This window comes from Rosa rugosa, chromosome 2 (assembly GCF_958449725.1).
Source record: "Rosa rugosa chromosome 2, drRosRugo1.1, whole genome shotgun sequence".
NCBI classification, from domain to species: domain Eukaryota; kingdom Viridiplantae; phylum Streptophyta; class Magnoliopsida; order Rosales; family Rosaceae; genus Rosa; species Rosa rugosa.
The window spans coordinates 6,757,710-6,772,219 of record NC_084821.1 but is presented as its reverse complement, the minus strand read 5'-3'; the positions used below and the strand labels follow the sequence as shown (position 1 = coordinate 6,772,219).

The window sequence follows — 14,510 nt, the reverse complement described above, 5'->3', positions numbered from 1 at the left end:
AAATCTCTATTTTTCCAAGAAAAGTAATAGGCAATTGCCATATACTTTGCAGTAAATGTCATTGGTTTAGTTTTTCTTCACATAGGCTCATCCAAAATGAGTATAATGTCTAGGAAGGTTTTGAGATAAGTGGTACTTAAGCGAGCTTTGCTCCACCGACATCACTCTACTCACCTGGTCATATTTACTTTGGAGTTACCGAAAGAAGTCAAACGACTACCTTTGTTTTGCATTAGCTAGCATTTGGATTAGATTCTCCTAATGGTTAAGAGACAATGATGTACTCCGTTGGCTTATGAATAAAATTTTGAGTTCTTTTCATTATGACTCAATTTTGATTCTGAGCAAATTACTTTGTGACTACGATGGCTGGGTCATCAGTATTAATTCAAGGACATGGAATAGCCCAAGTCCCCCCTGCCAAATGACAACTTGATTACTGTCACAAAAACTCTCTACGCTCCTAAGGTAAATCGCACCTATGAATAGCCAATGGATTTCATGCAAAAACGCATGTAGAGAACCGAAATGAGTTCCTTTGTAATACCTCTAACAATTGTGAACAAATGCGCATCTTAGAGAAGTTTATGTGTCTCTCTAGTGGACCCTATGTAACTATTCGAGCTATTAAATCCAATAAAGTCATGAGAGAAGATCTCTTGGATTTAGACACATATTGGCTTAGTCACGACAGGATAGGTCATCCTGGTCATGATATGATGATCCGTTTACTAAAGACTTCACATGGACATCCTTTCTTTCGAGCGAAAAGAAGTATGAATCAAAAGTTGATTCCTGGACTAAGTGTGACCGCTGTCACTGCCTCCGGAGCCGCCGCCGTCCACCACCAGCCTAGGGCTGGCATAGTCCTTATCCATGACGTCATAGATAGCATACATCATTGTGATGACACCCTATCACTACACCAATTTAGGAATCAGACAACACATATCAGACGACAGCAAACATTTTAACTGTCGTCTGAAATAATCAGACAACAGCAAGAAATATTCTGTCGTCTAAGTTTTTGAATCCAACAATAGTTTTTTCTTGGCTCTTGTGCAAAAGCATTTCAGACAATGGTTGATTTTTTTGATGTTGTCTGAATGAGTCAATTCAGACAACAGTTATTATGTGATGTTGTCCAAGGTTCATTTATACAATGGTTTATTTTTGCTGTTGTCTGATTATTTTCAGTCACACAACTGTTTTATTTTATTTTAGGTGTCTGTTGTCTGATATCTTTTAAGTCAATGCCTGGTGAAAGATGTTGTCTGATTGTTCTGATTCACACAATAGTTTTTTAGTTGTCTATTGTGCTACTCTCTTTCAGACAATGTATTGAAATTGATGTTGTCTGAGTTTTAGGTTTCAATATGTTGGGGCGCGCTGGTTAATTGACTCAAATTTTTAGCCAAATTCTAATTTCCCTCTATCCTAGAAACTGACGCCAAATTCTAATTTAACTCTCTAGAGTCCAGATCAACTCTCCATTCTTCTCTTCTTCTGTGTTTTTTTTTTTTTTTTTGCTTCTCAGTCTCCACCAAAAATAGAGAAAAAAAAACCCAAACCCTCACCCCTGGCTTCGATTAACCATGCAAAAGCCAAGCCGGTGTCTTTTCCAGATTTGAATATATGCAAGTCGACTATAAGAACTGTTTACGGCGTCAATCTCTTCTCTTCGGAACCGAACTCGCCGCCGAGAGAAAAGACTTCTCCTCCGCTCAGATCTGCAGTCTTCGTCCCACAGTCCCACTCGATCTCAGCTCGACCATGCTTTCGTCAGCCTCATTCTCTGCAAAGCCGTCTCCAAGCTCGGTGAGGCTCGTTGTCCGCGCATTTCTGATTCTGATTGGTACGCCTATTTCTCTTCCCCTCTCAGAGCTTCGATTTTTCTTCGAACCCTAGCTGTTTATGTTTTCAATCTTCCATTTCTTGTTAGAGTTGGGATTGAGATTCTGCTTCGTACATTTAAGCTGTCTCACAGAGAGTGCTACTTTTTGCTGCTCGATCTTAAGGTATGTAGTGGCTTTTTTTATTTATTTAAATTTGCATTTCGTGGATGATTGGTTTTGGTAATAGTGGTGGTGATAGGATTGGGGATAAGAATTAACTGTTCATGATCAGAAACTATATTCAATTAAATTTATGAATTGATTTTTTCTTTCTTTTGTTCATTAGTGCAATCTGCAAGAAGGGATGGAGGGAAATCCTTCTGCTAAAACCATGAAGAATGTTTCAAGAGGCATGGCTGTTCTTACAGTTTTGTTTACCATGGGCTTTCCAAAGGTACTTTGGCTGACTTTTAGTTTCTTTCACGATGTATTCTGTACGAGCATCTTTCTTGTCCTTTTTAGAATATATGTGAATAAAGCCTTGCAATGTCAAGCTGATGGCTTTGAACTTAATGGCACCGCGTGTTCCTTGAAACCAGAGTGGAGCATGAGTTCCAAGGTTCAATTCCCAAGAGCTGCGTGCATTGTCAATTTATGTTCTCAAAGCATCTTGCACTGCCCGTTGAATTCAATGAATTGGCTATGTGGCTGTTCATATCTAGATAAGTATATGAAATGTTTCAGTTGTTATAAATATTGTTCGGTTAATCTCTGTTGGAAGTTATGCTAATCAAATGTGTTGAATGCCAAAATATTCCCCAAGGCAGTTTCATCTTTCAATCGCATGGCGGTTAGTTCCACAAGGAGGGCGATCACCTCGTGAAAATTTTCCCTGAAAATATGCAGGTTTATACGCCAGGAATTATCCTAAAAATTGTTAAATGTTGTTGTTCCTTTCTTCGATTAGTTTGCTTTATTTTTCTGTATCTAGCCATCTTCTTGTGAAAATTTGCAGGTTTATACACCAGGAATTATCCTAAAAATCGTCAAATGTTGCTGTTCCTTTCTTCGATTAGTTTTCTTTGTTTTTCTGTATATTTAGCCGTCTTCTCGTGAAATTTTGCCCTGAAAATTTGCAGATTTATGCGCGAGGAATTATCCTAATTCTAAAAATTGTTAAATGTTGCTGTTCCTTTCGATTAGTTTGCTTTATTTTTCTGTATCTTTAATTACTAAATTTAAGGGTCTTGATTTTCAAATGAAAAAAGAAAAAAGAAAAAAAAAATTGTTCTCTGTTTCTGGTTTATTATATATATGACTCAAATCAAGCCCTTCCTTGCAATGCTACAACTAGAATGATCCTATGTTCGTGTCTGGCATTCCATATGTGTAAAATGCTCTTTGGCCATTGCTGCAGGACATTCCACAGGATGAGAACTCCAAAGATCAGTTTCTAATTCAATCCAAGTCAGGGGGTACCCAGGTTTTATGGAATAATGTGCAGAAATTGAAATCTGAGCCCGTGTACAAGAATTCTGTGAGTTAACATCCTACCTTAGTGGCCATTAATGTCTTTTCCCATAAATCTGACTGATTAATGTGAGTTAACATCCTACCTCAGTCAGATTTGTCTTATGTATATGCATTTGTATGCCAAGGGTTAATGGTCGTATCTGCTTCCTGTTACAGTTCGTGACCGAAAGCGATAGTCACATAATGGTCTGATACAACTCTTGAATTCTGTTGCATGCATTTTTAAAGGTTGTAGTGGTGTCCATTCTGGTATCTGTTCTATAATATTTCTCTGTTAAGTCACTTTGATAGTATTTTATTGGTGTCATAAGCTGCAACAATATCATTTTTTTTTTGTTTTTGTTTCCAATTAGTAACAATATCATGCAATGTACTAATTGATAAAGTCACCAGAATTTGATTAATTACTACATCATTGGAAACATTAGGCATTCATTCTGTGACCTGATTAATCTCATTTTCTTTTATAGGCTTGTGGTAGTGGTCGGAGTTTATCAGTTTGGAACCTTCCTGCTTCTGAATGCATTTAAAGGACTTCAACTTGTGCATATGTACAGGATGTAGTATTTGATGAAAATCAAGTAAGGTTCCCCCCCTCTATTATAATTTGCTGCTATTGCTACTATCTAGTGTTATACAAAAATAGAGTAACTTTCTTCCATATTTCTCTGAAAGAAAATTCCATATTTGTATAGGCTTCATTTTACTCACTAGGCATTGTTGCTTTTCTCCTTCCCAGATATTAGTAGTTGGAGCAGAGCCTCTACTTAGCCGTTTTGAGATAAATGAGGCGATTCTTTCACAAATGCAATGTGCTCCTCCCCAGTCAGCCTTTTCTGTCTCATTACATACATCTGGGGTAAGAACTTGGCTTGATCTTGCACTTTTACTTAAACAATCTTTGTGCCTGCTCATGTTTCAAAATGTTGGTCACTGTGGTAAGATTACAAGAATACTTGTTAGTCATGAAAATTTGTTCTCTGGTCTCATGCCACTGCACCATTCTTCTGTTCAGGTTACAACAATAGGAGGTTATGGAGGAGTTGTGGATGTTATTTCCCAGTTCGGAAGCCATTTGTGCACGGTTGGCTGAAATGTGTTTAGATAGAGCTCACTCTTGTCTTCAGATATGGTGTGCTCAAAACCTGAAAGCAGCGGAGTAAGCCTAAAGAATATTGAAAACTTTCTTGCTCCGGTGTTGATTTGTTCTTAAGCCTAAAACAATGCTCTTGCTGTTAATGAACCTTGAGCTCTTCCTTGGAGTGGGCATCAAACCACCCAAGACATGTTTTATATAGTATTGCTGACTTCATACTATTAGTGACATGTTCAATAATTTTATCATGCTTACCCTAGTAATGTTATCATGCTAAGAAGTCTTCTTTCTTATTTTATTGAATTGTTCCAGGGTGTTCTTCTCTATGGACCCTCGGGAACAGAAAAGACATTGCTAGCCAGAGCAATTGCAAGCAACATAGATGCTAACTTTCTAAAGGTTAATTATTCATGTCTGTGGATTTTATACTGAGGTTTTACTTTTTATGCAACAGAGTGCTTATTATTTTTGTTTGCTCGTGTATACTATTTCATATGAGAGCTAAATATACATGTAGAATATATATTTAGCTGTGTGTTTGACGTAGAGTTATGCAGTGATTTGCAGGAAATGAATTGCTATGCAGTATGCAGTAAATGTTTGGATATTGATTAATTTTGATTATCAACATTCTTTTGTTTTGTTTGTTGTTCCAATTGAACTCTGTTTTTTTATGAAGTTGAGATTTTGATGATGATATTTGATTTCACAGAGTTCTGGAACAGTGTGCACTCAGATTTTTGTAATATTTCAAATTCAAGTATGGTTATATAAAAGACTATCTGATTTATTGTGTCCGCTCTGTTTGTTTTCTGAAATTGAACATAACTTTATATCTACTGGTTTTCGATGTAGTTATGGCACTTGATATGCGGTCCAGAAGAGCAAAGAGATTATTAGAAGAGCATGATGGTGAGAATTGTAAAGGTGAAGAAGAAGTGCAAGCAATGGACAATTGTCACAGACTTTGTCCACTGATAGCTGAAACTGGAAATATTGGTTTTGCTATGCAAGCAATGCATCAGAGTAAATCAATGAAATCAAGAAATGGTAAGTAGATATTAAAAGTGAATGTATTTTAGTAGTAATGAATTGAAGCTGAATAATGTTGTTTGGTATATGCATTCTCCTTGATTGCTGAAAAAATGTTGGAAATACTTGCCTAAAATATACTTGCAGCTGGTATATGGATTCTCCTTTATCATTAGTCTTTAATTGCAACATCTTTGCTATCGTTTGCAGATGAACCACTTATGGGAAATTTTGTATCAAACTGCTCAAGGCTTTGAACTGAGATGGTGGAAATGAAAGGCAATGTGCAGTCATTGGGAGATCAAGCTTGGAACACCCAGCAAGTTGTATTATTATTTATCATTATGTAAACCTTATGAAATTAGAAAGCTTGTTAAGCTAATGAAATGGATTAATGCTTTATGAAATTGCCTTTGTTGAATCTATTGGAATTTATTATGAAAGTTGCTTTTAGTAAAATATTAGAGTCACTTTCATACCACTCTCAACTGAGTAAAAACAATTGTCCAAGGGAGCTAATACAACTAAATGGATAGCATAAACTGTTGTTGGAGCCATTACAGCACAATAAGACTCTACATCGAAACCATTGTCCAATAAAAACTCAAACAACAGTTTTTTTCAGAAACACGCAGTATCAAATACAAACAGATAATGCTTTCTTCAGTATTCTGTTGTCTTGTTTAAATCCAGTCCATAGAAAACAACTAGTTAGATGATGTACAACCTTCATTCAGACAACAGTTTATTTACAAGCTAATGTTTTCTCATTGTTCTTCACAAGTTTCTCTCTTCTAGCAGCTGTTGTCTGAAATTGATTTGCACAAGAGTTAAGATACTCATTGCTGTTGTTCTTTCTGGTGTTCAGTCAATAGTTATGTAAGTCGTTGCTGTTGTGCAAAATTTCCTCAGACGACAGTTATGTCCTATTGTCTGATTCACCCATCAGACGACATTGAGATAGACAACAGCAACGTGCCTTATCAGACGACAGTGAAAAACTGTCGTCTGATTCATTTTTTGGTGTAGTGTATGTGATGTTACAATCACCAACTTTGCTTCAAATAGCGTTTCAGACGCTTAGGCCCCACCAAAATCCTCATTGATTGATTATAAGGTCTCTCACTCGTTTTACAAAGCCCGTTCCTTAGGGAAATTAGGACTGAGACGGTCCTATGAAAATGATATGAAAATACTCATTCTGTTCTTACATAGATCCGTCGGGATTTTGTGGACTATTTCAACCAACTTGGACGTTTAAATATCTCATGATGTTGGTTGACAAGCAAACACGCTGGTCACATGTTGTGCCATTGTCCACTTGTAAATGCTGCTTATACTACACTCCTAATACATATCATATGACAACGGGCTCACTCCCCGAATCATCCTATTCAGTCAATTGGATTTGACTATGCTAGAGAGTTTACATCGAAGATTTTCTATGGTTATTGCAATGAGACTGATGTTGGACATTATATTCCCATGTACACACCCAAATGGTCTCACGAAAACAACTACTATGGTAGTCAGGACATTGATAATGTGCACCAATCTCATTATATCTGCTTGGGGTGATGCAATATCGCAAGTAGCTATGCTAATTCGTCTACGACCCACCGCCACTCAATCTACCTCTGCATTACAGCTAGTGACTGGGTACAAGTATCGTACTTACGCATATTTGAGTGTGTCATTTATATGCCAATTGCGCCACCACAGCGCTCTATGATGGGTCCTTACAGACGAATGGGCAACTACGTTGGATTTGAGATTCCAACAATCATCCACCACTTAATGCCCTTGCTAGGCGATCTCCTTACCGCTAGATTTGCGGATGTCACGTTAATGAAACAGTCTTCCCGTCGTTAGGAGGAGATAAGAACACGAATGTTCAGCAGGAACGACAAGAATTGTAGTGGCTTGTCCCCACTATGTCTCATCTCGATCTCTGTTAAAGTGACGAGATCACACAAATCTGCTGCAAATATGTCTACAAGGATGGACGTTCCTAAGAGAGGACGTAGTGCCACCCTACACGGAGGTAGGCATGGCGCCAACGCCAAAGAGAGTGACACTCTGGCATTATAGGCCATGACCCCAGCAATATTGCATGGGAGTCCCGTGCGTTCGAAGGATACTTTGGCACAACCCAAGCCTTTGATCATCGACACTCAAAATCCGTCTCATGAGAATCTTTCGGATTATGGTTATCGTTGGGGGACGCCTCAACGTCAGAACCTATTCCTGAGAATATATAGCTCTATGAAAATTACACTAGTGTACATGAGACGTGGGATATAAACTCCATCATAATTGATGATGTAGTTGCGCATTTCGTTGCGCAGAGTTTGTTGAGTCCGATGATATCGAACCACGCTCCGTTGATGAATGAATGTCAACGTAGAGAGATTTAGCCTAAATGGAAAGATACGATCCAGGTTAAGATAGATTCTCTAACGAAGAGGAAGGTTTTCGAGCCAGTGATGCCAACACCTCCTAACATAAAACCTATTGACTAATAGGTCTTCGTTAGAAAGCTTGATGAGAAAAAGAGATGGCAATCTCGCCTTATGGCGCAAGGCTTCTCACAAAACGCCCTGGAATCGACTACAATGAGACATATTCTCTCGTAATCGATGTCATTGCACTCCACTGCCCTGTCAGTTTGGTAGTTTCCGATTAACTGAACATGCAGTGTGAGCCCCGAGAAAAATTTAAGGAATTAAGACGAGATTAATTTTTTTATTATTATTATTTCTTTTTCGATAAGTGATAAAGACACGGGGAATTTTTTCGGAAAGTTTTACGGAAGTGAATCTTCAATTTGTTGACTCGAGTGTAACGTACGCGTCACGACGAGTTTGTGGTAATTTTCATGAAATTTTTCAGACGTCAAAACTATTAGTTACGAAATTTGGAAGTCGGGAATTGAGAAATTCATTTTTCGAGTAAAGGATTTAATTTCGATGCGATCTAGGCCGTTGGTTTGACGCCACTTCATCCTTACCTTCAATCTGAGTTTATAAATTACTGGAGGTCAGATCAATAGGTCGAGAAGGCTCCAGATTTTCAGAGAATTGGTGACCCATTTCTTAGACCCGCGTCCCGCGACGAAGACCCGACAATATCTCCTCCTTCCGGCCATTTATCGACGGCGTACCACTGGCGCTAGGATCGTCTCGACGTCGCGACCAAGCCTATAGCTTGGGTTTCCACCGACGAGCTCCGACGAAGCCAATTCGAAACCAAGAAGTTTCTGCGGTTTTCTTGAGTTTCCGACCGGCGACCGATGATGACATGCAAGGTATGAAATTTGGTCTACTCGTTGAGCTCTACGTGAATATATAATTGCATATTGGTTTCGGTTGAGATTTGGGAAATTGATATATTTGGTGGGTTGAACACCGTATGTTTTACTGTGCATGGCAATGGGTTTGGTTCTTACCCAGTCAATTCCCAATCTTAAATGAAGTGTCTGAGCTAGAATTAATTCTTGAGTATAACTTAAATGCAGAATGATCAAGATGGTGAGAATCTCAGAGTTAAGCTATCTCTGTTTATGTAAATAGAGAACAGAGTAGCTTTTGTTGGCGTTAATCAGAATGGATGAGATACACCCCAACTTCTCAAATTTGAAAACTGTGGGTAAATGGTTCTGTCCTTGATTATTTGGGTTTTGAATATGTATGGAGGTAAATTATGACGTTGGCCTATGTTTCTTTTTCAAGAAAGCTGGAGGTTGGAATAGCCAGTGCACATGAGGAAAATCTCCCTCTGATAACTAGACAAGGTGAGTAAGTATTATATATACGTTGTATTAAATAACAACATGAGGAAAGAACAGTGAGTTGAAAGAGTGGAAAAGAGTATGCACTGTGATATTGGTATCAAGTGTAGTTATAAAAGTATAAACTTGAATTATGTCTTGGAAATGGATTCATTCTAGTAATGGTTGTCAAAATACAATGAAGGTGCTGGGTTTGAAATTTATGTCGTAAAGGTGAGTTGGGTGTTTGGATTAATTGTAAAGCTTGAGTTCGAAACATATTTGGGTATTGAGTAATAACGGGAAAGGACAGATTGTTGCCATTCGATAAGAGTTATTGGTCGGAAGTGCTAACACTAGTTCTGTCGGACTAGGACTCCAGTTACCCAAAACATGAAACGTGGTGGTGTTGGCCTAGGAAAGCAAATGGAGTCAAAGCTGCAATATTCCAGGTAGGGGATTCTAGACCCGCCTCAGTAACTTTTATGCATATATTTTAAGGAAATTAATGATGCATGAAAAAGAATTTGGTTTTTATTGCATTTTCTATGAGTTATTGTTTGATGACCTGAGAGTGAGAGGAGCATAGCGACTTCCTTGGGCTTCGATCCCCTAAACCTCCGGAGGGGCTGTATGGACTGAAGAGTGTCTGACATCCGTTGAGGTGTGACACTGCTTTTAGGTGATACGGCGTAAGTGGACACTCTCGCTACACCTTGCCGGTGTAAACGATATTAATCGTGGTAAGGTTGTAGTTGGCATAGCGATCGGTCATCAGGTCTGTTTCATTCTTTTGGGCCCTACTATATTTTTATAAACGAACTACAGTTTATGGTTTCGAACATTTTTATCTATACGCATTGTTTCTCACTTACTTTGCCGGCACCTATATTTTAAATTATTTTCGCACCTAGCTGGGGTAGAGTCTTATTGAGCAGCGAGGACGAAAGCTCACCCCTACAACAGTTTGTGGATGCAGGTACTGTGTACGAAGACGGGACAGTTGGATGATGCTAATTGTGGCTTAGTTAGCTTGTACTTTAAATGGTCATCGACGGAGTTAGATCCGCGTGACAGGTTCTCTTAATTATTTTCTTTACTCCCGTGTAACTTGTTTATCGAGGTTGTGATTATTTGTAAAGTACCACTTTTGTATATTTTTCGGACTTTGGACTTGAACTGGACGAACATTCGATAATTGTTTTGAAATGACTTGTATTTGTTTTCTTCAAAGGATTTCTGATGGTTTTATAGTTTCCATCTCACTTAAACAACTGCTTCCATGCTCAAGTTTTCATAATGTATTTTCTAAAGCATTTTTAACTTCCGCGTGTTGCCTTGCGGGTTCTTAGGACTTGAGTTAAGTATCTTAGCTTAGGTTCTAAGGGCACGCGGCACTGTAATGTACTCGGTTTGAAGAGGTGCAAATCGGGGCGTTACATGCAGCTTATAAATGTGGTCACGACGTATCTCTCTGAGGATCTAGATACGGAATGTACATGAAGGTTCATGATGAACTTCATTTACCCAAGTCAAGTGGCTCTAGACCATGGAGAGCGTTTATAATAAGGTGAAACGCTCACTAAAGTGACTACTTGATTGGGAAGGGATATGTCTGCGCGTTTCCATAACAAGTTTCGGATTCTATCACAGTTCATGTTCTTCATTGGAAGCCCTTAAAGAGTTAAAGGAAACCGCTGAACACTTGAAATCTGAGTTTGAGAATAAGGATTTTGGGAGAACACGATTATGCCTCGGTTTGGAACTTGAGCACCGTGTTGATAGATGCTTAGGCATTTTGACAAGATCAAGCCTTCAAGCACCCCCATGATTGTCTGTAGTCTTGATCCTAAAAAGGATCATCTTCGTCCGAAGGATGATGATGATTAAGATGTGCTAGAGGCAAAAGTGCCCTACTTAAGTACAATAGGCGCATTATTGTACTTACCCCAATGCACAAGACCGGACATCTCATATGTTGTGAACTTGTTAGCTAGGTATAGCTGTGCGCCAACGTGACGCCATTGGATTGGTGTAAAAGATATCTTTCGGTACTTGAGATGTACGATTGATATGAGCTTGTTCTATCCCTACAAAGAGACGATGGATTCGGACCCATCACATACCAGGAACGCCGCCAACACTGGCCTGCGTCCTCTATCCCCATCCCAAAACAACATGTGTTTTGGAAGGTTTTGCTGATGTTAGGTATCTCTCTGACCCACATAAAAGTCTTCCCAAACTGGTTAAGTGTTCACTATGGGTAAAGACCGTGATATCTTGGAGGTCTACAGAACAGACCCTAGTCGCTATATCTTCGAACAATGCAAAGATTATTACTCTTCACGAAGTGGTTCGTGAATGTATATGGATTGTATCCATAATTACACATGTTCGAACAATTGTGGTTTAAAGTCTACCACAGATGAGCCTACGAGCATTTAGGATAATGCTGCTTATTTTGAACAAATGAAGCAATGCTACATCAAAAGCGACAACACCAAACATAATCAGCAAGAATAGACTCTCCTCAAGATCAAAGTGAACTAGGTTCGATCTGAGGACAGTGTGGCAGACTTGCTCACTAAGTCATTGTCTAAATTCCACTTTCGAGAAACGTGTCGGTAGCATCGTTTGCGAAAGTTATCCGAACTCCTATGACCGTAGTCATCAGGGGGAGATGTCTACATGTAAAGTCTTGAAACGTGAAGGGTGTGTTGTGCTCTTTTTCCCCTTCGACCGAGGTTATTTTTGTCCCACAAGGTTTTTGTTACTCGGCAAGGTTTTTAATAAGGCAACTAGAGGAGCACCACATTTGGGCGACACAAGGGGGAGTGTTCAAGTAAATCCAGAATATGTGTCTGGCCCAAACTCTAGGTTACTTGACCTAGTTCTTGACCTAGTTGTAATAGAGTTTTGAATTAGAGATATTCTCGGAGATATTCATAGATATCCGATTAATTGTACTATTATCTTTCCTTGAACAACTCTGATTCTATGTTTTGTAATCCTCTATATAAAAATGCCCCTATTATCAATGAAAGTACGACTCAATTCTCTTCCAATTTCAATTTTCCTTAAACAATTTTGACATTATTTATTACTTGTTTCTGAACAATATTACATGTCAAGAAAGAATGTGTTGTTAATATAGTAAAATTTATTTTTAAGAATGACACATGTCAACATTTAAGTGGGCAACCTGTTAACCGGTTCAATAGGTTTCCACTATATTAATTTATTAAAAAAAAAAATAATAAGGGTATGACATACATCAAGGTACCCTAGACGACCCCTTGAAAATAAATATATAGAAAATTACAATTTTAGGGAAGCCCTTTACAGGGTATGTGTATGCAAAATATTGTCAGAGAATATATATATATCGCGCCCTTAATGTTTAATTTGCTTGTTGCTGGTTTCTCTTAGATCTCATTTGGTTCATGAAATTAGAGTCTTAGAAAAAGAAAACTCATTCATTTCTTGTGTTTGGGATGCAAAAGGAAATGAAATATTTTTTCTCTTCCTTTCAATATATAAGGGAAGGTGGCGCCTGTTAGAATACATTTAGTTTGTAGAGACTCCTGATATCATTTCAGAATGTTCTCTAGATACTTATTGTAACCAGGAGTACAGTTTAGGCTCATTGTCCCTCTCTTGTATTCGGCAGTTCCATTAATCAAAACTTGAGAGCAGCCGCACCAACTCTTTATTAAAAAAAAAAAGTGGGAAAGTAGTTCCTTTCGTAGACCCAATGATTCATTTTCTCCCCTTATTTTCTTTGAATTTATTACTCACTTTCTATTATCTTATTGCATTAGCTACAAATTTTTTAACAACTTCTGATAACTTTTTTAATGTTACCAAACACCGAAAATGAAATTTCGTGGGAAGTTTTTAAAAAAAAAAAAAAAGCGAAAACGAAACGAGGCCTTAGAATGGTTTCGACTATTTTTCAGATCCTCTATCTTGCTTTGACCAGTTTGCATGTTATGAAGTTGGGCCATCTAAATCAGATTAGTTTTTTCTTTCCAAGCCCATTTTCTTTTGGACAATCAAGTCCGTGTGGGTTGATCGGCCCTTCTTTCTCAGGCTTTAGTTCTTTATACTAGCCTTCTTGCACGCGCATACACGCGTGCAGAAGGACTGCGCTCGCGCGTACGCATTATTGTTTCTGATTTTGAGTTGTACTTATTAAATTCGTCTCTCTAACCTTTGTTTTTTATTCCAAATTTGTCTCTCCGCATGTTAAGGACAAATTTTTAATAGTAAGTTGGAAAAACTTATCCTATTGTGTATGTTAATGGTATTACATAAGTTGGACAAATCTTTGCATTTCATATCAAGTATTATGTAACCAAAAAACGGAAAAAAATTTCATTTACGTACATAAGTAACAAAATAAAAAAGATACAATTGATTGCCTAGTACCATTTACCACAAAGAGCATAGATATCTTATAAGTTTGACTACCAATACATTGCTTTAGTTCCCATCTCCAATAACTGCTTGAAACCTTTTCCCTTGGCTCCTTGACTTGATTATAAAAATATGATATCAAATGGTTCCAAACCATATCTTGACAAATACAATAGGTAGTGTGCTAACAAATCTATTAACAGAATTCCAAGAGACAATTTGTACTGAATATACAGTATATACGACACAAATAATGTAATCTGTGACAGAAAATAGTTCTTCAAAAAATAGAACCAAACTTGTGGCACAACGTCTACATTCGCTGCGCGGCTGCAGTAAAACCTAAGCATTACAGTAATGCCATGGTCCCAAAAAAATACAAAAAAAGAAAAGAAAAGAGGATCCTTAAGCTTTTCTTAGAGAACCCGATTGGGACGAATCCTCTTAGCTAGAGAGATCGTGAATATGGAAAAAGGAAAAACTATGACCAAAAACTATCAATCTTCTCTAAATTTGTGAAGCTGCTATTGAGAATAAGAGAGAAGGAAAAATTGGAATCACCGTAGATAATTACAACACTACGGTATCTGACAGGAATTTCATAAAAGACACTACAGTATCTGAAAGTGATTGTTCAACTTAATCAAACACTAATTGATGTTTGAGAAAAACAAAAAAAAACAAAAAGAAGAAGCTATTTGAGCCAAGATAAATAAAAGAACAGACTCAAAATGAAAAGAAGGGAGCAAGTTTTATCACTCAGTTTATGCTTCTTCTTCCTTTTTTTTTTTTTTTTTGGTCTTCAAATTCTTTGTTCCTTCCCTGC

At 37.8% G+C, this 14,510-nt stretch overlaps 2 long non-coding RNA genes across 12 annotated transcripts; both read left to right on the top strand.

The window, feature by feature from the left end:
- The first annotated feature begins 1,366 nt into the window (after nucleotides 1-1,366).
- Nucleotides 1,367-5,955, top strand: LOC133734536 (uncharacterized). Of its 6 annotated transcripts, none has more exons than XR_009858390.1 (12): nucleotides 1,369-1,855; nucleotides 1,943-2,018; nucleotides 2,182-2,289; nucleotides 2,435-2,741; nucleotides 3,253-3,372; nucleotides 3,525-3,596; nucleotides 3,839-3,949; nucleotides 4,108-4,227; nucleotides 4,384-4,527; nucleotides 4,777-4,863; nucleotides 5,320-5,514; nucleotides 5,707-5,955. It is a non-coding gene; the product is annotated as an uncharacterized LOC133734536 (long non-coding RNA). The 6 variants fall into 6 exon arrangements; XR_009858391.1 differs by having other exon boundaries at nucleotides 3,494-3,596; XR_009858389.1 differs by lacking the exon at nucleotides 3,525-3,596 and adding an exon at nucleotides 5,177-5,224 and having other exon boundaries at nucleotides 1,367-1,855; nucleotides 2,435-3,372.
- Nucleotides 5,956-8,564: 2,609 nt separating this feature from the next.
- On the top strand, nucleotides 8,565-10,498 carry LOC133732587 (uncharacterized). 6 transcript variants are annotated; one of them, XR_009857198.1, is made up of 5 exons: nucleotides 8,565-8,803; nucleotides 9,014-9,140; nucleotides 9,228-9,289; nucleotides 9,648-9,717; nucleotides 10,232-10,498. It is a non-coding gene; the product is annotated as an uncharacterized LOC133732587 (long non-coding RNA). The 6 variants fall into 6 exon arrangements; XR_009857200.1 differs by having other exon boundaries at nucleotides 9,648-10,043; XR_009857196.1 differs by having other exon boundaries at nucleotides 9,648-10,498.
- The last annotated feature ends 4,012 nt before the right edge of the window (nucleotides 10,499-14,510 follow it).